The sequence below is a fragment of the Notothenia rossii genome (genome assembly GCF_949606895.1).
Source record: "Notothenia rossii genome assembly, chromosome: 1".
In the NCBI taxonomy this organism is placed as follows: Eukaryota; Metazoa; Chordata; class Actinopteri; order Perciformes; family Nototheniidae; genus Notothenia; species Notothenia rossii.
In genome coordinates, this window is record NC_136912.1 from 61,892,765 (window position 1) to 61,918,759 (window position 25,995).

General features: G+C 41.1%; 1 protein-coding gene and 1 long non-coding RNA gene across 2 annotated transcripts in view; one reads left to right on the plus strand and one right to left on the minus strand.

Annotated features, from left to right (window-relative positions):
• naaladl2 (N-acetylated alpha-linked acidic dipeptidase like 2) overlaps positions 1-25,995 on the plus strand; it is a 1,042,014-nt gene that overhangs the window by 271,281 nt on the left and 744,738 nt on the right. The window lies entirely within an intron of this gene.
• LOC307023048 lies at positions 22,462-24,159 on the minus strand. The gene is made up of 2 exons (XR_013803581.1): positions 23,760-24,159; positions 22,462-22,843 (listed from the first exon to the last, which is right to left on the minus strand). It is a non-coding gene; the product is annotated as an uncharacterized lncRNA (long non-coding RNA).

A 25,995-nucleotide genomic window follows, 5' to 3' on the forward strand; every position in this document is an offset into this window, starting at 1 on the left:
CAGCAGTGGTTTTCAACCAGTGGTACGGGGACAAACTGTCTCGCTCTTGTAATGTCTGTCTGTCTTGCTCTCGTTCTGTCTCTCGTACCACTCTCGGTTCCACTTTTACTTTTGCGCGCTACCTGTCTCACTCTTTTCCGGCCTCCAGCTTTTCCTGCTGGAGCCCGCCGCTTAAAGGTGGGGGGCGCGGACCGGCCATAGAGCCCATAGAGTTAAAGGTGGTGGACTGTAACCTGTAAAATCCATAGATTTAGGAGGTCCCCTAGCGGCCGTTAGCTGTAAAAATCCATAGATTAGCCGCACCGTTATACAAGCCGCAGGGTCGAAAAATTGGAAAAAAGGCGCGGCTTATAGTCCGAAAATTACGGTAGTTGAAATCTCTGGATAAATTCAGTGTGCAGACCTGGTTTAAAAGATACCTTACGGAGTTATGTAACCATATACATATGGAATGTCTTACATGTGTACTAGGATGGGTTAAAAGCAGAGAACACATCTCACTCTGCTCTGCATGTGTGACCATTAAAGAGGGTTTCATCCCTCCCTATTTGTATTTGTATTGTACATGTGTAATATATGTAATGTCATTTAATGTAAAGTGCTTTGAGCACTTGGAAAACCGCTAGAACAGAGGTGCCCAGTACGTCGACCGTGGTCGACCGGGGCAATGCCGGTAGATCTCGAGTCATTCATAAAAATAAAAAAAATCCAGCTCTGTTAAAGTAGACAAAACTGGTTTTGATCCCTCCTCCCTTGGTCTCCCTGCCACTTAATTCAGGAGTTTACTTGATTGACAGAAAAAGCGACCTATCGCTTTCCAGTCTGTTAACCAAGAATGCAAAGTGATACAAAATCAGTCAAGTGCCGGGAAAACTCAAATTAAGTTAAACAGACGAACAAGAGACAAACAACAAAATTAGTGCGGACCGAGCAAGAAGCTAAAGACATACCACTTCCACCCAGAATGGGAGGAAGAATATTTTTTTGTGATGTCACATTCAAAGGTTATTTGCCTTATTTGTAAAGCAAGCGTCGCTCTGCCAAAGAAAGGTAACGTGAAGAGGAATTATCGGAGTGTTCACAAGGCATATGACAGCGACTTCCCTCCGAGTAGCGAGTTGAGAAAGAGAAAGGTCATGTATTATTGCTACAAAAACATTATCTTGCAGTCTTAGTGTCGCCAACTCGTTTCTAACATGCAAAAAGACAAACAAATGCGTCTATGGTCGGTGTATTTTCGACTTTTCCAATCGAGAAGAGATCTCTCCCCCGTCTGTGTGGGAGGGGGCGGGGCAGTTTACACACACGCGGCTGGCTGCTACATGCAGCAACACAAGGAGGAGATGGCGGAGAGAAGCGCTCCAAGGTGTGGTTAAATGTTACCCGTCTTGAGGAGGACAATGCTCTTTGCCAATAGTGTTTAGCATGTAAGGGCGGTAACACGAGCAATTTGTCTAAACATTTAGCAACAGTGCACCACATCGAGACGGAGGAATGCACCGGGTTCGACTGTCTTTCTAGTACTCTGTAGCCCCATCCACGAGTAACGGTTCCACGTCAGGTATTATGTATGCTAGCAGCAACACACGGATAATACGATTTGTTAAAACATTGTTGTTTCTTTTGATGTAAAATATATATTTTTTAATTTAAATAACAAGCAATGTTAATTGTGTTCACAATTTGTTAAGTTAATTTAATAATATATGTATTTTTTTTATCAAGTATTCATCTTTATTGTCTTCATTGTTAGTTTTCCACATACCTAAAACAACCTCAAGCTAAATCTAAAAGTTGTTTGCTAAATAAGAGCGTTTGAGAAATTGTGCAAGGCATACAGTAATAGTCCGAATAGTCGATTAATCGTTTCATTAAAGCCAAAAAACTGTGGGCACCCCTGCGCTAGAATAAATACCACAAATTATTCTTATGTTGTGTTCAAAATTCCAGGAAAGACAACTTCTAAGTTTAACTATTTATTATAAGAGAGCAAAATATATACGTATATTCACTTGGCCAGGGACTCCGTCCGGTCACAGAAATCACAGGCAGCAGAGCTGTCAATCCATTCTATAAAATGCAAGCTAAAAACTCTCATATGACTGTCCCCTTCGTTTCCTATCCAATCCATCAAACCTTGGGATTGGTGATTTTGTCTATTTACTCCAAAGTCATAGCAACATAAAATGAGCACAATAAGCTTATAATGTAATAATGAGAATCAGTCTTTCTAATTTTATATAAAAATACACTCCACACTTATTATTCTGTCTTTTGTGTGTATGAAAATGTGCCTTTTAACATTCAGTAGATACAGAGTAAGAGTCGTCATAATCAGTGTTCTGGTTGATTAGCCAGGAAGAAGGATTTGCAATGCTTTCAAGGTATACTTGGCAGACTTATATTCCATATTAGTATGGAATGTATTACATGTCTATATGTTATATAATGTAATGTAAAGTGCTTTGGAAAAGCGCTAGAATAAATACCATGCATTATTATTATTACCTTTCACACTCCATGTTTCAAAACATTTATTAATTAGTGGTTGCAATTTTGCTTGCTTTTTGTCAGTGGGTTTTTCAGAGATTTGTTTACCTTCTGCAGCTGACAAACAGACTCCAAAGCAGGGACGTGCACAGGTACGGGCTATTGTTGCCCGGGCAACGGCCCGTTTCCCCTTTTTGACTGACCTGCCCCTCTGGAGAGAGCGAGAGGTTTTTTTTTCTTTCTGTTGTGGTCGAATCACCATGATAAGCCCACAATTAGTATTGTAGTGTCTCGCTGCGGGAAACACACCAGCTTCATTTTTCTTCTTCTTCTTCTTCTCCTTCTTCTAACATGTAATTGCCCGCATGGTAAACTCCCTCGACGGGGCCGCTCGCTCTCTTCTCTTGATCGCCCTCTGAAAACACTTCACTGCCCGTTTCATTGTAGGATTTCTGCCATGTCTCTACTTTAATTTGACCATCTCTGTTACTAAATAAGTAATTAGATACCTTACACATTACTGCGCTCATAAAGAATGATAAGAATAAGAATAATGCATATTGAACTGGTTTCATTAATTAGTGAGTTTATTTAAGGTAGGCAAATTATAGAAGCCCTATTTTATCAGTATGCCTGCAATGGTCAAACTACATTGAATTGTCCCCATTTTGTCTTTAGTAGTTTCTAACATTAGATATTTTAATGAGATATGGACCGCAAAACAAAAAATGTCCCTGGTTTTCATTTTAAAAATGAAGTAACTGAATGCACGTAGTTGCCTTAGCTTATTTTGTTATGAGATGATGATGTGAATTACTGTTCAAATTAGTTAATCTAATAATCGTTTTGGTCGTACATTTTTTTTCGGGGGGTGGCCCTTTTTCCAGTTTAGAGCAATAGCCCCTCCAAATGTCTGTGCACGTCCCTGCTCCAAAGCATCATAATATGATGAGGACATCTTTTTAAAAATGTATCTGAAATCCTGGCACAATTAATTTAAAACAGATGTAAACATGACTTCTGTCTTTGTGGTTTTGTGTATGAAAATGTGTGTTTTATAGGGCTGTCAGTCGATTAAAACATTTTTTATCTGTTCTAAATGTAGGCTACCTTAGAGGAATATTGTTCAATTTTTTAATACTCTTATCGACATATGAGTGGACAAATATGCTTTATGCGAAAGTGTATTATCATTGGAACAATGACAAATATTCTCATGAATATTAAACACAGCAACCTCTGAACATTAAAAATATCCGCCTCAATTCAACGTGGAACCTCTCTCATACAATACAAAGTGTGTGTGTGTGTGTGCGTGTGCGTGTGCGTGTGTGTACGTGTGTGTGTGTGTGCAGGGGCGGACCTAGCACATTTGGTGCCCTAGGCGAGCTTCACCACTGCGCCCCCCCCAAAAAAAATATCAAAACATCTTAACAGTTATACAGTAAAGTACTGCAGCTTTATTTATTACAAGCAAGAACAAGAGCTAAGAATAAATGTAAAGTGCACACTAAAGAATTAAAACAAATAAACAACTTAGCTAACAAACAATAATAATATCAATAACAAACAATAAAAGAATGTGCAAATTTGCTTTCAAAGAAAATTAAGAAGAAATGTAAAGTGCACACTAAAGAATTAAAACAAACAACTTAGCTAACAAACAATAATAATAATAACAATAACAAACAATAAAATAACGTGCACATTTGCTTTAAAAGAAAATTATGTATTGTAAAATATGTTACACATGTCAAATAATCAAAATATAATATGCTAAATAAACAAACAAATACATAAAAATTACAAATTCACTTTGTCTCAAGAACTATTTACATTCCACTCCCTATCATCACACAAGGTTGGCCTACATATTAGCTCCTACTGGTTTCCATTTACAGTGCAATCCTTCTGGCCTTCCTCGCTGCAAAGTCATCAATCACATCATCATATGAAATCTGACCACCAACCTCATGGTTAATACTGATTACAGCCAGACCACTGAGGCGTTCTTGAGCCATGGTGGACCTCAGGTATGTTTTCAAGAGTTTTAATTTGGAAAAACTCCTCTCGGCTGAAGCTACTGTTACTGGTAGCGTTGCACTGATCCGCAGAGCAATACACAAGTTGGGATATATTTCGGTGAGCTGCTTTGTGTGTATGAATTTCAACAACTCAAGAGTTGTCATGCTCTTTGATGGCAAGTCAGGTACATTTTCCAACTCCTGAGCCAGCTCCTTCCCATCCAAATTAGATTGCCCTCCATGGCTTAAGGTGTGTGCAAGTGCCTCTGCTTGCTTCATCAGCTCTTGGTGTGGCAGGTCTGGGAAGTTGTACAGAATGCCAAACTTGTCTTGCACATGTTCAAGAGTGGTAAACCTCTCCTTTTGTGCTGACACTGCAGCATCTACCACCACGTTAAAGAACGTTACCTCCAGATTTTGCAAGGCATTCCTCAATGGCTCATCAGGAGACTCATATGAGAAGTGCCTCTTTGTTGACTTCAGCCGCTTTTGCACAAGGACTGCATCCACATTCATGTCTTCACACATGTCCTTGGCTGATGTTTGTGCAGCCACAAAGCCTGTGGCTCTGTAGGATTTGAGAGCTTTTTCAGTCTTTTTCAGTCGACTTACTGCTACATCCACTTGCATTGTTTGGGACTGCAGGACTTTGCTCACCTGCTGAGTCATACCAGACCACTGTGCACAGTGAAAAGCGGAATGACCCCACTTCTTCTGCCAGAGACTGGGCTTCAATCCTGATGATTGGGTCTTTGGCCTGGTTTCTCACCTCAAGCAGTGCCTCTCTCACAGCTGCGGCTTCATATCGCAGAGGCTCCACAGCTTTCACTCTGCTCTCCCATCTGGTTTCTGACCACATTTTGAGTGAAAGGTTGACGTGTTTCTTGAGGATGGCCCATCTCTGTGTAGAGGCAGAAAACAGGCAGTATAGCTTCTGCACAATGCCAAAAAATGATATGGCATCTTTGGAGCTTTTGGCAGCATCAGCAATGACCAAATTGAGTGTATGTGCCCCACAAGGCACAAACAAAGCTCTTGGGTTCAACTGCAGTAGCCTGGCCTGTACTCCCTTGTTCTTCCCTCTCATATTTGCGCCGTTGTCATATGACTGTCCTCTGCAGTCATCAAAGGCAATCTGCAGCTCCTCCAGCCTCTTCAAAATCAGGGCGGACAAACTTTCACCAGTGGACTCCTCTGCTACTAGGAATCCCATGAAGTGCTCTTTAATCTGGGGGTCTTCTTCCAGTGTCACAATTCTGATGACTACTGACAGCTGTTCAGTGTGGCTAACATCCGGGGTGCAATCTAAAATGAGGGAAAAGTACTTGCATTTCTTTATTTCTTGCACTATTGTTGATAGAATCTTTCCACTGATGCATTCAATCAACTCATTCTGAATGGTTTTGCCCAAGTAGCTGTGGTGGGATGTTTGACTTTTAATCTTGTGGATGTGGTCTTTCATCACTGGGTCAAACTGCGCCAAAAGCTCAACCTCTTTCAAAAAGTTTCCATTTGAAGGAGAGTGGAATATTTCTGTCTTTCCTCTCAATGCCATATTTCGCCCTGCCAGAGACTGTACAATAGCAACCAGTCCTGTCAGCACTGCTCTCCACCGACTCTTCTCTGCCTCAAGGAGGGCCTGCTCTTGTTTGTCTATTGTTGTACCTTGTTTTAATCGAACTGCCAATTATTTCCATGACGCCAAATTGTTCAGGTGTTCCGGACTATTTTCATGGCTGGTCAAAGCAGCACTTGCATTTTTCCAATCCGACAGTCCTGCATTTGTTAAATGAATTTGTTTTGGAGATAAAAGTTGACAACAAAAACAAAAAAGACTGTTCTTCTTTTTTGAATATGTCACCCAACTTCTTTTGATCCTTTCTCCATTTACTAAGGTCCTGCTGAAGTACTGGTGGTGGCAACTTCTCCCATCATCTCTCCTTGGGAAAATGAAATCAGGTGTTATCTGATATGGTCCTCTCCGAACAAACTCTGTCCTCATTGTGTCTGTGAGATGTGAAGGGCAGTCAGCAGGATCGGTTGGTAGTGGATCGTCTGTCTTTGCTGCATCTGGAGGGCATGTGAAGCACATTTTCTCACCTCATATTCACAATATCTTCACACACACACACACACACACACACACACACACACACACACACACACACACACACACACACACACACACACACACACACACACACACACACACACACACACACACACACACACACACACACACACACACACACACACACACACACACACACACACACACACACACACACACACACACACACACACACACACACACACACACGCGCGCACACACACACACACACACACACACACACAACCCCAATTCCAAAAAGGTTGGGACAGTGTGTAAAATGTAAATAAAAACAGAAAGCAATTATTTGAAAGCATGAGGACAATTAGGTTTATAGCTAAACATCTTTACATTCATCAGGCACACACCTGAGAAGAGTGTAAGGGTGGAATCTGTGGTGCAATCAGGATGAGATGCAGCAGGCTGTTCTGACGTTCCTTGCAGTGGTTCTGGGCCTATACATATATAGAGAACACACAAGAGCAAATATATTGGCTGGATTAGAAATGGCACGACAGTCATTTTTACATTCAATTATTTATCATCACATCAGGAACATCTATTGACATATTGTACTCACCAGAACAAACAGACACAGTGGTCAGTGGCAGGGTGGAATCAGTGGTCATCTCATCAGGATGACCAGCTTGCTGTTCTGACGTTCCTTCATGTGGTTCTAGGTCTATAAATATAGAAAGAACACACAAGAGCAAATATATTGACTGGATTTCACATTCAATTATTTATCATCAGGAACATCTATTGACACATTGCACTCACCTGAGGAAGCCGGCACAGCTGAGGTGCATGGCGGTTCCTTGTCAACTGATGCAGCAGATGGTCCCAGATATTTTAAAAGTGAATCTAAAATGATATAACAAAATGTGTATTATCAACATTGAATAATTTCCATTTGTTAAATGTAGCTATTATTTAGTTAGTAAGCATTAGGACAGCCTGACAGGTCTGATTCAACTAATCAAGAGCTATGCCTATCTTATTAGAACAGTTGAATCAGGTGTGTTAGTTCTGGGTTGGAACGAAAACATTCAACAGGACTGGAGTTGAGAACCACTGAGCTAGTTAGCTAACGTTAGCGCACATTATGACAGGGTTGAATTTGGCAAATGTTTGACTCGGACAGTCAATGTGCTTTCTGAGGTAAACTTAACGTTAGCTAACGTTACCAACTAACTAACATTCCACCACACTGGCTAGCTCGCTACACCAAAACTAACATTGTTATTATTACTAATATTTCTATTTCATGACACAAAGAAAATAGCCTTATGACAGTTTCAACTGAATGGCAATAACAAACGCTGGCTAGCTAACGTTGGCTTGGCTAACTAGCAAGATTACATGATCCATTCGCTAATGTTGACAATACAATCAAAATTGCATACCTTTCACCTTGGCACGTTTCTCTTCTTCTTCTTTTCTTCTGTTTTTATACTGCGCCCCAGATGGCTTTTGCCTCTTCATAGTTCTCTAACGTTAGTCTTTCTTTCCTCAACGCTCAATTTTATAAACACTTGACCGATACCCATCAATGCACAGCGCTCTAGCATGTTCTGACTGTGAACACCTAAAGCCGAGGCTCTTAGACCGACTGACCGTTTTAGATTTTTGGCTCATTTTCCCTTATGTTAGATTTTTTTTTTTTATGTAAGAATAATGGTTGCAGATATAGAGGGGGGGCGCCAAAACTGCGCCAAGCAAAAAAAAAAAAAATTAATTTTTTGCAATTTTTGGCGCCCCCCTCTGGGTGGCGCTCTAGGCAACCGCCTATATTGCCTGTAGGAAGCTCCGCCCCTGTGTGTGTGTGTGTGTGTGTGTGTGTGTGTGTGTGTGTGTGTGTGTGTGTGTGTGTGTGTGTGTGTGTGTGTGTGTGTGTGTGTGTGTGTGTGTGTGTGTGTGTGTGTGTGTGTGTGTGTGTGTGTGTGTGTTGGATCGTTGGAGCTATGTGCAACTCAAGGCATATGCTCGAACGGGAGCCTCCTGGACGCTGCAATCATTTTGCACTATCCGTGCTGAGTGTGCTGACTTTTCCCACAGTCCCACTGTCTGGCTACCTGCATAAAGTCAAGTGCTCGGCGCAGTTGTCGGCGAAATGTCGCTCCTCTGTTTTCATTTAAACAGCTCCTTATATCCATTAGCGCAGCTAGCTAGTACCAGATGCTAACAACAACAATACACATAAGGTCTATCTCAAGCTCTCTCGCGCCACACATACACAAACCCTCCCGGTCCTCCCGATGGCCAGTCGGTGCCTGCCGGTGACTGTGGAAGTGTGGTCTGCCGCAAGCGGACGGCAGGAGCGGGGCTGTCAGCATCAGCTCGTAGATGGTATTTTCAACTCGAAGCGCTCTGAAACTACGGGGGGGCCGAGGACAAAAACTACACATGCGTTAATTTGTTTTTGCGTTAACGCGTTATTAACGCGTTAACTTGACAGCCCTAGTCTTTTAACATCCAGTAGATGCAGAGTAAGAGTAGTCATAATCAGTGTTCTGGTTGATTAGCCAGGGAGAAGGAGATACCCTCAAAGCTTTTTGCTTACATTAATTTAAAAGAAGACCTTAACCTAAAGTATTATTTTTAGGGCTGTCAAGATAACGCGTTAATAACGCCACTAATTATTTTAACGCGATTAACGCATGGGTATTTTTTGTCCGCGGCCGTCCCGTAGTTTCAGAGCGCATCAAGTTTAAAATACCATCTACAAGCTGATGCTGACAGCCCCGCTTCTGCCGCCCGCTTGTGGCAGACCACACTTCCACGCTCACCGGCAGGCCCAGATTGGCCATCGGGAGGACCGGGAGGTGTATGTGTGGCGCGAGCGAGAACGCACACACCTTATGTGTATTGTTGTTGTTAGCATCTGGTGCTAGCTAGCTGCGCAACGGATATAAGGAGCTGTTTCAAGGAAAACAGACGACCGGCATTTCGCCGACAACTGCGCCGACCACTTGACTTTATGCAGGTAGCCAGACAGTGGGACATTGTACGAAAAGTCAGCACACTCAGCACGGATAGTGCGCGCAACATGATTGCAGCGTCCAGGCAGCTCCCGTTCGAGCTTGAGTTACACATAGCTCCAACGATCCATCTAACACACACACACACACACACACACACACACACACACACACACGCGCGCGCGCGCCGTAAGGGGGTGAAAAGTTAGGACGATTCTAAGGGCCCATGACCCCAACATGTTTAGAACATTAAGAAAAAAAATGTAAGTAACCTTTCATCAATCCTCAATAATTAACATTAATAGAACGTTATATTGATAAAGTACTCACTAAAGTTACGATTAACTTAACTTATTTTCTTCCAAAAGTTAATTATCCAAAGCCTCTGTACACCCCCTTCTATTTACATGTAATGGTTTGGTCCTGCCTCCAAACGCGGTGCGGCACCGGCACTTGCAGAGAGTGAAAACATGTGAGGGGGGATGCTAGTACTTAGCCTACACTTGTGTTGTACGATGTCTCAACGACTCAAAAAGTCAGGCTCTAAGTAAAGAAGAGAAAGGAGAGAAAGACAAGAGAGAGGGACTAAAGGGCGACAGTATGTCACCCAGTTTTTCACAAGAAAAGGTGTGGTCCATGAGTGGTGGAAATTATTCTGTTACCTGATGTTTTGTTTTTAAGCTGACATTAAGTAGACTAGGCCTACTGTTAATATCTTTACAGAAAATTCAGAGGTTTTTCATTTCACTGCTCTTTTAGCTGACATTTAAAGGTAGGGTGGGTAATTCACTTCAGAAACACTTTTTGCATGGAATGCTCTTAACATCCCGATAGCAATGAATATATTAAATGCTTTGATAATAAATACATACAAACATTTCCTCTGTGGAAGCCGTGGCGCTGTAAAAAGCACGATCAATCATCTGAGCCGGCCCGGCTAAAATAACTGGATGGCCTACCTGCCTGTCAGCCTTCCATCTGTGCCCAAACTTATATCGTGCCCTCATTGGTCCCCTGAGCGTTTGTGTGTGTTGGAGGAGGGGCTCTGTATGGAAGTCTGAAGGAAGGGGCAGATTTTTTTCGGTTGTGTACTTTCAAATTCTAGCGCACTCGAGCTGGTTTTTTCATTCTTACCTCCTTACCTTTAATAAATGCAGGCACATTTTTAGCGCCTATTCATACTAAATCAGTTGTCCCTCCCCCTGGTGCCAGGACCAACGGATCCATCTCTAAGCTCAGCAGCCCTGTCCCCCCATAATGCTGAACCTGAACCAGCTTTTCTCCCAACTGAAGGAGGTGAACAGCATTGTGTTGAATGACATGAAACTTAACATATTTGAAGGGAGACTATATATATATATATATATATATATATATATATCAAAACAAAAAGCTAACATCGAATTTTAATTATACATTTCAAACACAGTATTTTCCCACATAGCCAATGATCTATATAAAACAAAAAACTGCTTTTAGTCTATTTGGATGATGGACAGTTTGAAGCGTTGAGTGAGTCTTTATTAGGTAAACTACATGTTAATCACCGACATTTTGGATATGATATTAATACTAATGTTATTATATTAAAGCAGGGGTGGGGAACCTCCGGCCCCCGGGCCGTATACGGACCGCTAGACCATTTGGTACGGCCCTCGAGGTAATTTATAAACAAAGTGGCCTGTGCCTGGTGGTGGGGCCCAATGTGATATATTTTCATGGGGCCCAAAATCCCTGGCGGCGCCCCTGCACACACACACACACACACACACACACACACACACACACACACACACACACACACACACACACACACACACACACTGTATCTGAGAGGTTCCAGATGGATATTTGTAATGTTCAGAGGTTGTTGCGTGGAGAATATTCATGAGAATGTTTGACACTGCTCAAATGATAAACAAACATTTGCATAAAGCATATTTGTCCACTCAAATGATGATGAGAGTATCCAAAACTTGAAAAAATATCCCTCTAAGGTACATTTAGAACATATAAAAAATGTGCGATTAATCGCGATTAACTATGGACAATCATGCGATTAATCGCGATTAAATATTTTAATCGACTGACAGCCCTAATTATTTTATGTTTTAATAAAGCCTAATTAGTTTGTCTGTTTTGCACATCCTCCTATTAATATCTTTGTACATCCAGCACTAAACTATTTTATTCTATAGATATCATTTACAGCATCTTCTTGATATTTTTCTATTCTATATTTCTATCCTTAACCTTCTACTTTCCTCCTATTTTGTATGTAGGCTACTCTTAATATTTAAATGTTTTCATCAAATATAACACATTCAACAAAACACGCAGCAGACCTTAAAAAGGCAAGTTTATTTATACAGCAGCTTTCAACACAAGGCAATTCAAAGTGCTTTACAAAATTGAAAGACATTAAGAAAAAGGTATTTAAAAACAGTCATTAAAAAGCAACACAATCTACCTGCATTGCAATTAATTTAAACCTGTAATAATGTGCTTTAACCACTAGATGATGAGGGTTAACGAAACTGTCAAGTTTACAGTGTTAACACAATTATTTATACTGCTGTTTCCGGTTTAGTTTACGATGGATATATTTTGTTATCCACACATATATTGTTTTGATATTTGTAACACAAAAGCGATGGAAAAAACCCACAGCAACACATAAAAGATGGTCTTCACACAAGCCAACGGTCTAGTTAACACTAGAACCGCCAGGGGTCGCTGTATACCTAAAACCGCCAACAGGTAAAATGTATCTGCAATTAGAATGCATTGATTTTCAAGGTACAATGTTCTTTTATTTATCACACTAGAACACAGGGTTAAAAGTGAGTTTTGAGCGCACAGTGATGAAACTTATACCAATAGAATCTGTGGACTCTCAGCTTTTCATATTGTTATACTTAATATCGATTGCATGAAGTATAAAAGATTGCTACCGTGAGTTATGTGCAAACTGTCCCTCTATCTATCTCTCTATCTATAAGGAACCGCAGTAAACAATGTTTATGTTTTTGCTCGGTAAATATTACCCGCTGGCGCTAATGGGTATAAATGGCAATTTTTTGGGTCATTTTTTCAGTCTGACTTCATATTGACCATTTTTAACCACAGAGGGTGCTACATAACACACTTTCAGGAAAATTCACGGACTGGGAGCCTTGAATATTTGATTGAAAAAAAGTTACATAATATCAAAAAACAGCTGCAGGTAAAATGTACCCGTTGGCGGTTCTAGTGTTAATAAAAAATAATAATATCAAACAAAATATTACTATTAACTTTATTGTGAAATTAAAACAGAATGGTAAAAGAAGTTTCCAGTCTATTCTGAGGCCCGATCTCTGTAGATAAATAAAGAACTACGACAGATGTGTAATATTTAATGTAGCCGAACCATTTATTACAATGCATTGATGTGATGACTTTCAAAGAGTAAAGCAAGCACTTCTGAATAAAGTATGATTTTATCTTTTACGAAACGTTTTTTTCATATGGAATGCAGTTTGAGGTCAACCAATCACAGAGCTTGAGGACTAATCAAGGGGTTTGTGAAGCAAAGCACATGGTGTAGTCTAAGGCCCCGGCCACACGAGAACGCATACGGCAAAATGCATATTTAACGCAATCGCAAAAAAGCTTCCGTCCACACGCAATATTCACCGGATAGTGTCTGTCCACACGAGACAGCTCTGCTTAGCTCCAACCGCTGGAAAAAGCAGCATTACATATGCCGAGCCTGTACGTGGCGCTGTAACTTCCTCCACAAAAGCAGCGAAGAAGCATGGTTGTCATGGTTGCCCTTCTGTTTATTCTCCGCGGTGGGGGCTGAGGGAACCGGGCAGAGTTTTTCGCCAGTCAACGTGTATTAAAGTTTAAATCTTCCGGACAAAATTATAAAAGTGCCAGTCAAAGGTCTTCTTTGCTATTTATTGAGCTTTAAAATAAATGAATAACGACTCTATATAATATAATAATAAAATACACGGAGCCTCTCTTTTTCCTTCCTCTCTTCTGACAGCGTCAGTGTCTGTCTCATGCAGCAGCTGATCCAGTAATGAGTGACCCTGCTGACAGTAAAAATAAACATATCTATAAATAGTTTAGGTAGTTTGAGATGATCTCCCTTGAACAGTGGCGGCGCCAGGGTATGGCTGGGGTGGGCTACAGCCATACCAAGAAATGGCTTAGCCCTACCTTAGCCCGACCATGAAAAAGTATGTTAAAGTAAGCATGTTGAGAACGGATTGCGAAAATCTACCGGTCGTGTCCACAACACACAAATTGATCCTGCTGTAACAACAAGTGCACGTTACTGACGCAATATGGTTGAGACCATTCGGGCTTATGCTAGAGGGGTGCAAGGAATAGTCTAAGTAGTGGGGGAGTTTTATACACTAAAGGTGTGGAAATTCTCTCGCTTTTATAATATCAGCGCGGCCGCGGTCAGATCAAAATGCCTCCGATTGCAATTTGAATAGACCTACAGCCAATCAGAGCAACGAAACGTTGGGTCTGCTGCGTCATACATTACTGATACGTCACGTTCACAGTGAAAAGTCCCCAAACTCGAGCCGAGTAAATTGCAGAGACAGACAGTAGAACTTCTAGGATTAATTGTATATTTCGGATGGATAGATTTGTTCTTAAACGCCCTCGCATTGAGGTACAAGTCGAACAGGTGCCAGAGTCACACGACCCAACTGAAGAGTGAATAGTGAGTTTTGAATATATTTTGTAATAATGGGTCTATGGTAACAGTGTTTCCTATACATTGATTTATTTGTGGCGGGCCGCCACAATTAAATATCGTCCGCCACAAATGGATCTCATAAAACAATATATATTTAAGCAATAGCCCACGACAGGCCGTGGTATATGCTCATTATATCACAGCTAAGGGGCGTATATATTGCTTTTATAAAACGGTTACCAAGTGTGGCAATATGAAAGAAAAATACACACTCTAATTTAAATAGTTTTTATTAGTAAATAATGATGTTCAAAATAAAATAGTCCCTCCGTTGCCTTCTGCACAAAACATAGTGCAAGGTGGTTGCTATGCAATGACACTAACAGCAAGCGAACATATTAGACAGAGAGCATTGATCCATTATTTGGCTGTTTATTTACATTAATGTGTATGTTGCTGTTTATTGTGCATCCACTGAAAAACTGTCCAGCATCAGTAGCATGGCTTACGTGGTCACTTGTATAGGTTGTTCGAGGCTTTTGCTTGGCGTGGCGAGAATATTGCTCCACTTTCCTCTGTCCCCGAGATTGGGCTTCCAGTAGCTCTGGAGAGCAGGCAGTTTGCTTTTCAGCCCAACGGTATACTGTTTTTCTCAGACGCGGAGGGATACTGACTTGTTGTGAAAAGTAAGTTACAATTCTACCCGTGGTATACGCTCAGTATATCACGGCTAAGAACCAATCAGATTGCTTGATTTGACTTGTCCGTTTTATAAATATTATTATTAATATAAATTAATTTTTTTAACCTTTTTTTTTTTGGGTGGTCTAATGGATAGTGAGGTGGGCTGATGATCGGAAGATTGCAAGTTCAAATCCTGCCTGGAACATCACTACTAGTGTGCCCTTGAGCAAGGCACTTAGCCCTCGCTTACTCCAGGGAGAATGTCCCTGTAATTGGTCATTGTAAATCGCTTTGGAATAAGGCGTCTGCTAAATTCCTAAATTGTAAATTATATTTTTGGGAGAATAAATCCCACAGATCCTCAACTCCGGTGTGTTTCACTAATTAACAACACAACACAGAGCAACAAGAACGTTGTTGCACAAATATAATCAAATAGAATCAAATTCTGTGGGAAACACTTGAAAAAGTGTTTTGTATGACAATAGACACTATTGGCTGTCTCTCTCTGGTTACCTGTGTCTGTGTCTCTCTCTCTCTCTCTCCGTGTCAATTCTATATGCCAACTTTTCTTGTTTCTGTCGCTGCGTAGCATGTTGTAACAATGTGGAATTAGCAGAATAGGCTATTGTATTGTTGACTCACACCTGTTGCTCTGGATGTAATTTAGCTGATAAAAGGAGACTTATAAAAGCTATTAAAAGCCTCACGCGTGGCGTTTCACTGTCAAAGGGTGCGATATAGTGTGTATGTAATTACATTACAAATACTGACTTGAGCCCCACCACTGTATGGGTTAGCCCTACCATAGATTACCCAACAAAATTACTCTGGCGCCGCCACTGGACTTGAAGTGTGTGTTTTGCTCCATTCACCGCTGCATCACAGCGGGAGGAGCTGCAGGTGAGCAGAGCTGCGTGTCTCCGTCCTGTCAGATTAGACTTCACTCGCGTTTATGTCCATATCGAGAGAAAGATAAATAATCTGAATTCAGTGTGCAGTTTACTTTGACGCGGGGGTGAACAGCAGAGGTGGGGAGAGGCGGGGCTATTGCGTCATCATTATCAGAAAATGGTCATATAGGTCCTACACACGGAGCCGTTGGACCCCCCAGAGCGTTGCGTATGCCGTGCTATCCACCTTGAGACCCGTTATCGTTACCGCAGTTGTTTACTGTCATATTCGGTCGTACTAGTGTAGCTGAACGGTCTATATGACACTAAACAGTAACGCAAACGGCCGTATGCGTTCCCGTGGGGCCGGGGCTTCAGACAATGGGAATACATTGCAATCAGTTGAAAGCTCTTTGAGCTCTTTGTGTCTGTTTATGAAGCTGAAGGAGACTCGGTGTGTCACAACTGCACGCCAAAGGACCCTGACCAAGCGTCGCCATTGGACGATCAGGGAGTGAGACAGTGTTGCATGCAGAGGTGTATATTTTAACCTGATTCCTTTGCTGACGAAATGCACATTGTACGAGTTGAGAAGGATAGAAGGATGTGTAGTTGTTGTTAGAAGAAATGAAAAGAAAAACAGGGTGACACATTTAGGGTTTATGGTTTATTACACTGGTGAATTCACTAAGCATCTTTACGATTTGCCTTGTTCCACCCAAAAATTGGATTTCTTAGAACTGCAACTTTTCATCTGCAACAATAAAACCTTATCGCCCAAAATTAAATTAAAGTGCTGCGAGACAGCGAGCAGCTAGTGCTGCAAGGTGCAACTTTGCAGCCACAACTACTGTCCAATCCAACAGCCTGTACCATAAGCTAGCTTTTACATGTACGCACATCTTAAACACATCTTAAACACATCTTAAAGTAGAAGTATTGTTAGTTAACACAACAAACACATACTTGATACAACTTTAAAGCCATAATTGCTCCAATATACTTTTTTTATTATGTTTGTTAGTTGCACGTGGGAGTTCATTGTATAACCTGGGAAAAAAATCCAACCTATTATCCTAACCTTCAGATCCTACAAATCCTTGTATCTTTAACTCAAGGTCCAGTTACCAGCTTTTTCCACGCTTCTTTTAACTAAATTTCATGGTCATCTGTGGTGTAATTAAGTTCAGTTATGTGGTCAAGGAAGCCTCTTCTCTCCCTGTTCATCCACTGAATCCTGGTCGATTCATCGCCTTTCAAATCCATTTAAAAATCCGATTGGTGGAAATCTGATTTACCCTGTTTATTCAGATACTTTTTTTAATTGTTTGCTTTTTCACTAATGTTGTCAACTGTTATTAGCTTAATCTTATCTGCCTGATACCAAAACAGAAAGCAACACTGTACCAAAATCTCGTAAATACGAATATATGTATATAATTGGGTTGTTTTTCACCAGTTAAAACATAACAGCAAGGTCCTGACTATGTTGAGAGAAATAAATAATGAAGTAATCGATTAATATTGTGTTTTTAATGCTTCCTGATTCAGATCTTTTCTTTTGGGCCAGCCACACTGTTCTGTTTCCCCAAATCCACCCGCTACAGAACAAAAAAGCATGACCTTCAACTGTAATGGACTGCATAACCTGTTGACTTGAGGGTAATGCAGTTTTTAATGGACAGGCATGAACTTTCATAGCCGGGAATGCAGCACAAATGAGAACGAGGGCAAAAAAACAAGGAAGAAATACAAACACACAGCTAAGATAAGAATGTTTGGCTGTTATTGTTTTCCGTGTCTAACATCCTAAGACATGGCCTGTGGTATTCAAGAGATTTAATGCAGAGGGGAGAGGGAGAGATCCATAAAGCCTCTACTCTGCCTCAACACCCCAGGGGGAATCCATCTTTAATTCATGAACACTATAAAAATAAAGGTTTTTCTCTGAAGGCCCTGCAGCCTGTAACAAACTCTCACAGCAACATGTCAGCAGGCAGATGTTGATGCTGTGGTTACGGATGGATATCGGCATGTGAGACTCAGGCAGGTTATATTTTATGAGGAAATGAACATTCTAGCTTCGGCTGTGCTATTAAATGGATTCCAATAAGCTGCATGTTATTTTGTCTCTCTGCAGACAACAGACACATGACAGCCAGATAGTAAATGAACAGACTGCCAGTTAAGTACCATAGCAGATGACTGAACTACATTGAGGGCATTAATATGCATTCTATTCCAATTCATGTACCGAGAAGGGTATCTCTGATGGATGCAAACATTCAATATACTGGCTTTATTTTGAAATATTTAAATTGGAAACTATTCTCCAGATGGTATATCATAGTTGTGATGGTATGTACTCTAGCTTGTTATATAACAGCATATCTTGTAATTTAGCAAGTAATTATTAAACAAACCTGATTCAATATATGCATTTTATTTTTAGCCTTGTGGAAATATATTGTTCTGTTCTTATTTTTCTCTATTTTACAAACACACACACACACACACACACACACACACACACACACACACACACACACACACACACACACACACACACACACACACACACACACACACACACACACACACACACACACACACACACACACCCTAGCCAGCATGTTGATGTTTTTGTTATTGTTCCTGTTCCTGTTTTCATTGGGGACAAGTCCCCCCCACTTTTTGAAATGATTAGTTTAAACCCCCCCACTTTTACCATGTGGAAAGTCCGTGAATCGGTCTATCCACTCTCCGCACTTTGTAGAGCGCTGTGTCAGTGCTTCATTATCAAATCCATTCCACTTGCTTATTGAGAGAATGCCCAAATCAATGAAACTCCGTACCATGTTTTCACTGCTACTGTGTACCAAGGCAGATTCTCCCATTGCGCGTGTTCAAAGAGTGTTGCCATAGTTGGACAGCTCAGATCTGTTGTATGAAGCGATGCCGGTAGCAGAGGTAAGGCACACACACCAAATGTTCAGGACATTGTTAATACAGCGAAAATAAAAGCTGACAATCTCTTGGTTTGATATGTTTTCTCCCCCAGACAACATGGACATAAGAACATTTTTTTCAAAGAAGAGGAAAGTAAGTCTTCAGCTGGAAGCAGTTAATCAGTTAACAGTGATGGCGGCGGCGGCGGTGGCGGCGGCGGCAAAAGCGTCTCACTTCTTGAGAGGAGTTTCGTCTTTATGTCATGATAGAGAGATACAAATACTGAATAGTAGATGAGAAAAGGCATCGAAATGCCAGGTTACTAGTATTTATCATGTAAACGGGTAACATGACTAACCCCATCTCTCTGTGCTCATGAAAACACCATGATGTTCATGAGACGCAGTTAGTGGCCCTTTCTCATTTCTCTAACTCCCCTCCTCTCCTATCCTCGATACTTAGTCCCGCTCACAGGAGATGCGAGTGGAGGAGCCGAGGAGGGGAACCGAGGAGAGAGGAGGGGAAGCAGCAGGCGGTTAGAGAAATGAGAACTCCTCTCCTCTGAGCGGTCATTTTAAAGAGACGTCCATTAATGATGACAGGAGGCACAGCAGCCCTCTGTCTGATGGACAGATGTGTTCATGACGACTTATATATTTACTTTGAATTCATTCACAGTGCGGTATAATGAGACAATAACAGGCTACAGATGCGGACACACACACACACACACACACACACACACACACACACACACACACACACACACACACACACACACATATATATATATATATATATATATATATATATATATATATTTCTATAAATATATACAATTTCAGAATCAAACAGGGCACTCTCATAATGACGTAACACTATCAGAGACTGGATATATCCCCCCCCCCCCTCCCTCTCCCCTCTCTGGTCGCTACAATGAGGGAAATAAATGACGGGCCAAAAGTTTTATTTACAATTATTAAAAGTAAGCAGAGGACACCAAACCAACTGAGACCTGTCTGTCCGCTGCATCTACGCACACACTGTACCACACACACACCTACACCACACACACGCACCTCCTAAAAGCTACATATGTGAAGCACTAAATGGTTTTAGAAAAATATAATATAATTTGTTTGTAGATATCTACAAAACTAAAGCAAATAAAGAGAGTAGGCCTGTTATACTGAATGATATATATTTTACACACTGCTCTGCTTTCTGCACTGACCTCACAGCTGTTCTCACTGTAAACATTGCGTCGCGATGAAGGCAGTTAATAAAATAATATCCAAGGGATCATAGACAGTATATCGAGGGGTGAGAACCAGAGGGGCGTAAGTGACATTTGACCAACTTTACAGGAGAGCCAAAACAAAAAATGACCATACTTTGTCCTGACTTTGTTTATTAAATTCAATCTTTAATATGAAAACTCCATAAGCATGTGGATGACAATATACTTAATGAACAATATTTTGACATTCATTGAAAAAAATATTCTTCTATCTTCTTTTTATTCAGAAGAAAGTCACATGCGCCTTTTTGGAACTAAGATTTGATCTCATATGCAATAGGAAAAAGGGCGTATCTGATAAAAAGATGAAAAAGGCTTTACATTTATGAGTTGAAAAGTAACAGTAATCAATTGTTATAATAAAAATATCATCAAAATATCCTTATTTCATATTAGTTCATTGAATGTAATTATATTAAAAAAATTATTAATCACCATTTTGCCAAATAACTAATTGAAAAAAGGCTACAGAGTCCATTGTGATAATATAAAATGTCAATATCACATTAGTTCACTGAATAACAATAAATTACATTAAACCTGGCCAAATAACTGTTTGGCAAATCAACAAAGACTTTAGAACATTGGGAATGTCAAACATAACAATATAATTATACGACAACAGCATATTTCATACAGATCATGTAAGTTTCAGATTGATTTGAAACGATAAACTAGCCTCCTCTGCCTGAATGACTTGCAAAGACTGGTAGAAGTCCACATAGGACTGAGGGATACTCCCATTTGTGCACAGTGTGAGTAAGTCTTTCTTTTTCACAGCAGTGATCCCAGGTGGACCTGTGTGCATCTTCTTTGGTCCAATTGCATGAGCACCTCTGGTCTCCTGCTTTCCAACTTGCAGCATTTGAAATGGTTGGTCGGACAGCGAATATTTGAACTGAATCCCTTTCGGATCCTCTTTTGTGTAGCGCAGCCATTTAATTTTCTGCCAACGAACTGTTTGTCCCTCTGTGTCTTTGGTTCTGTTTCGGACCGTGTGTTGTGAAAAGGACTTGAAATCCAGAAAGTCACTGTGCCCAAGCTCAATCACCTTGTATGGCCTGTTTCTCCTTGCCATCCTCACAAGAGTGTAGTACCCCTCCGGACTGTACACAGGCACTTTTTTTCTGGCGGTCTCAATGGCTGCATGGACACTGTCACATTCCATCTGGCTGTGACCAGACTCCATGAATTTATGGTCAATAATGGAGATGGGCAAGGTTTTGACTGCATGGAGACACATGGCACTAAAACCAGCGTTCCTGTTCTGCCCTCCACATGTGTCAGAGTACAGCACCACATGCTCAGTACCTGAAAGAGTTGACAGATACTGGAACATGCATGTGCTGATCTCTGATGAGCCACGCCCCCCTTCACCCTCATGCCACATGTAACATTGTGCTTCTTTGTTGCCCAACTCGTACACTGTAAGGTTGTACGTGCTCAACTTCCTTGAATAAAAAAGACTGCTTACATTGCTCCAGGGAGTGGTCAGCACTTGCTCGAGATCAAATGTGAGAGCTTTATATGAGGACTGTGCTTGTGCTTGTCTCTTATCATTTTCTTTATGTTCCCTGGCCTGCACCTTTCTTGTTTGGTGGGCATTGTATTCTTCTTCATGGTGTACTTTGTCACTGGGATTTAAACGCTTGTACCACTCACAGTACTTGCATGCGTCTTTTTTGGGTTGGTGAAAGCCCAAGTTGAATTCTCCATTGAAGATGGATCTATAGAAACTAAGTTTCTCTGGATTTACTTTCCACTTGTTGTGGCATTTCTGTACATAGAGTTCGTACATTTTGGTCACATTCAAATTTTCATCAAGGTACAGCTTTGTGGTATCTTTCCTAGAGTAGTGTGACTCTAATGTTGGGAATGATTTGATGTGCCCCATGATCAGATTTTTGTTGAGCTCAGGGATTTTGTTGCATGGGGAATGTTTACCCTGAGAACTTGAGGATGAGATTCCCAGTTGGCTTGAGGGATGGCCGCCTGCAGACCTTGCAAACTTCTCAGATACGTCAAGGGTTTTCAAAAAAAAAATCCTTGCAGACTCGAACGGACTTCCCCTGTGTGGTGAGATAGTACTCTATTGTGTTCTGTCGCTTTGATTCTGTGGTGGTCTGCCTCTTTTTTATCTTTGTCACTGTATGACTTATGATAAAGTCTTTCTGACGGGCTGCATCTCCCATTTTCCAAAACTGATCGAAAATTATTTCCCTTTCTGACTCTGGGAAATTGTGGTTGCATTTGTAACGACAGGAAACACAGTCTTTTTCCCTGACTCTTCTTCCTGGGACATGAATATTTTTTGAACTCACATAGCTTTGCCCTGAGTTCCGCAGTCTTTTCCGTGCATTTTTTTTCCAGTTTTCAGGATCTCTCTTTCTTTTCCTTCCTCTTTGCTGGATCTCATCTCTTCTTTCATCAACACTCACTGGCTCTAATATCAGGATTACATATTCTTCATTTGTTTCCATGTGCTTTTCTGTAACTGCATTCTCTGGGTTCTGTGCCTGGTCACCTGCATGCTCTGTGTCCTCTGCCTGGGTCCCTACATGCTCTGTGTCCTCTGCCTGGGTCCCTACATGCTCTGTGTCCTCTGCCTGGGTCGCTACATGCTCTGTGTCCTCTGCCTGGGTCCCTACATGCTCTGTGTCCTGTCCCTCGTCACCTCCATTGTCCATGGCTGTCTGTCCCTTATCTGCGTTAAAATAAGGTAAATTAACTAAATAAATTGTGAAAAAAATTAACATTGCTTTTATTTTAATTAAAAACATAATTTTTCACATCAAAAGAAACAACAATGTTCTAACAAATCGTATTAAATAATGTGATGACAGAACTGCAAACAGAATAGCTGAAACTTTAACAAAATAAATAACTCAGTTACCTCTAATCATTAACTCATGTTTGTATAATTTGTTAACTCTGTGTGTCGCTGCTTGGATACATAACACCTGACGTTACTCGTGGATGGGGCTACAGAGCTACTAGAAAGACAGTCGAACCCGGTGCATTTCTCCGTCTGGATGTGGTGCACTTTTGCTAAATGTTTAGACAAATTGCTCGTGTTCCCACCCTTACATGCTAAACTCTTATTGCACTTTAGGCAACGAGCATTGTCCACATCGAGACGGGTAAAGTTTAACCACACCTTGGAGCGCTTCTCTCCGCCATCTCCTCCGTGTGTGTGAGTTGCTGCATGTAGCAGCTGCGTGTGTGTAAACTGCCACGCCCCCTCACACACAGACGGGGGAGAGTCTGGATTGGAAAGATCGAAAATACATCATGGACGCATTTTGTAGTCTTATTGCATATTAAACGGATTTGGCGACACTAAGACTGCGATATAATGTTTATGTAGCAATAACACATATGACATAATGTTTTAAATGTCTCCAGTACCGATAAAACGACCGATAACGTTGGAGCTTAACTGCGCGAAAACACACGTGATGACTGAGTCGATTAGTTGTTGCACCCCTAGCTCTAAGATATTTTTAAAATTAATTTTTAAATGTATTTTATTTTTTAAAACATTTTTTATGATGAAACATACCAATAGCTGCTAGCTAGATGCTAGCTACAAATGCTAGCTTTGACCTTGTTTAGCTTACCTTTGTCACTCAGCATTGACTTTGAATCCTGGATTATGTCATTCTCTTCCTCAAGCTCTTCTGCATCTTGAAATAAACTTAGTAACACTTCTTCAACAGTGAAAAGCTTTCTTCTCGACCTAGCTTGTTTACATGTCTTGTCAGCCATTTTGACTCAAGTGCTATCCAAAGGCTTTACATTTCTCAGAGCCAAAAGGGCGTAAGTGCATTTACGCCCTTTTGGCCCCAATTAGTTCACTGTGTTCTGTGTTAGGTCTTTTGGTTTTTGCTTAATAACTCTGGATTGGTTTATAATGGACATGCGCCCTTTTGGCAGTAGAAAGAGCCCATCGAGAGCTTTCATTTGATATATAAAACTCATTTTGACCAAAATGTCACTTGCGCCCCTCTGGTTCTCACCCCTCGATATATAAAGTGCTGTCATTGGCTGAGATAAGTCCGGCCCTGCGTCACGACTCTTTGAAACATCACTGTTCCCGGAAATGCATCCACGAAGGAGCCGTGGAGGACCGTGGAGGACCCATCAGTGTATCCTCGGTTATAGCTCCTCCAGAGAGCCTCCTCGACGCTCGATCCTCGGTCCTCGAAGTGCATTTAGAGAAATGACATGTCCTTCAACATGGCGCGCTGAAATTCATTTCCGGGTCACTACCGGAGGACCAAGGAGGGGGATTTGATGAAATGACAAAGGGCCAGTGTGTTTGACTGGAGCCTCAGTTAGATAAGAGATTATTTTCTGAGTTCTTTAATTTAGGTACTCTCTCTCAAAATGGTAATGTGCATTATGTTTTAATTATACTTCTTATCATTCAGAAGCTTTTTGTGTATGTTTATGTTTTACTATTTATTTTCTGTGCACATTACATAGACTAGCTAATATTCTACCTACTGCTTGGGACTTTGAGTCTTCAAAAATGTCCAATGTCACAGACTGGGACTTACTTTAGAGTCAGTTGTATTTACATTCAGTATGACTTGTTATGATTCAATGTGAAAGAGTATACTGCTCAATAAATAATGATCACTTCACCACCTCTCTTGACATCTAGGCGCTTGAGAGTGAGTCAGAGGCAGAATACAGGGACAGTGGAGAGAGGTCCATTGCTGAGGTGAGTGATGAAAGGGAAATGACAGTTTAGAGTCAATTGTGATGTGGACTCCTATCCCAGAATTTTAAAGAAATCAGTGGGGATATTGAACAGGAAACATTTCAGTCAAGGGGCATCATATGACCAATATAGACATTTATTTGAACATTTAAGTCAATGATACCATTCCTAGGTGAACTTAACATCTGTATGGAGTCAGATCAGTCTCAATATTAATAAATGCTCACAGAAGGATTCACAAATGTATTTTGCGATTTATATATAAATGACTCTCCGCAACAATATCTCTCAATGCACTCACAAATATTTATTGTTGTATATAAATGTACAAAAAATGGGCATTTAAACTGCTTTTTATTAATTCAAAGACGGCTCTGAATTAATAATCAAATATGTTTCCTTTCTTTACTACTGGATGAAATTACAAAATGTACCCATCATTTTCCTCATGCTAGTATCGCCACATAAAACCACCTGTTAAAATGCACCAGAATACAGGAAATCAATTCATTTTTTTTGTGGGGGGGACCTCCACACCCCCCATTACAAATGTCCCCGCCACATTCAGGATGCTTCCTACGCCCATGGCCTCACCTGTGCCCCATTATCATCTCTCCCTCTGTCTACTTAGTCTGCATCCACATTCCCTTCAGTGCCAGTTCGTCTTAGTTATTCCTAGCGTTCCAGCGGTATCTTTCCTAGTATCTGATTCCACGTGTACCTGACCCAGCTTCGTGTCCTGATCCGGCCCCTGTCTACTCCTCGTCTGTTTTGTTAGCCTTATAGACTGATCTCCCGTGTGCCAAACCTTGGATATAAAGACCTTTTTTGCATCCTAAACCTCTGTCTCTGAGTCGTGCTATTGAGTCCTCCACTTGTGTTCATTCAGTCGTTACACGTGCATCAATCCCCCCCCATCCCCCCTACCTCACAGACCTGCTGCACCACCACACCCCTTCCCGCTGCTTCCACTCATCAGAAGCCAACCTCCTACAGATGTAGCGATTCATTTCAGACAGTTTGAAACGCGAGGGCCGTGATTGGTACGTGATCTGCCCTCGCTCAAGGGAAAACCTCCAGCTTGACTTGAGACCGCCCCCGTGATAGATAAATGTAATTATAATGAA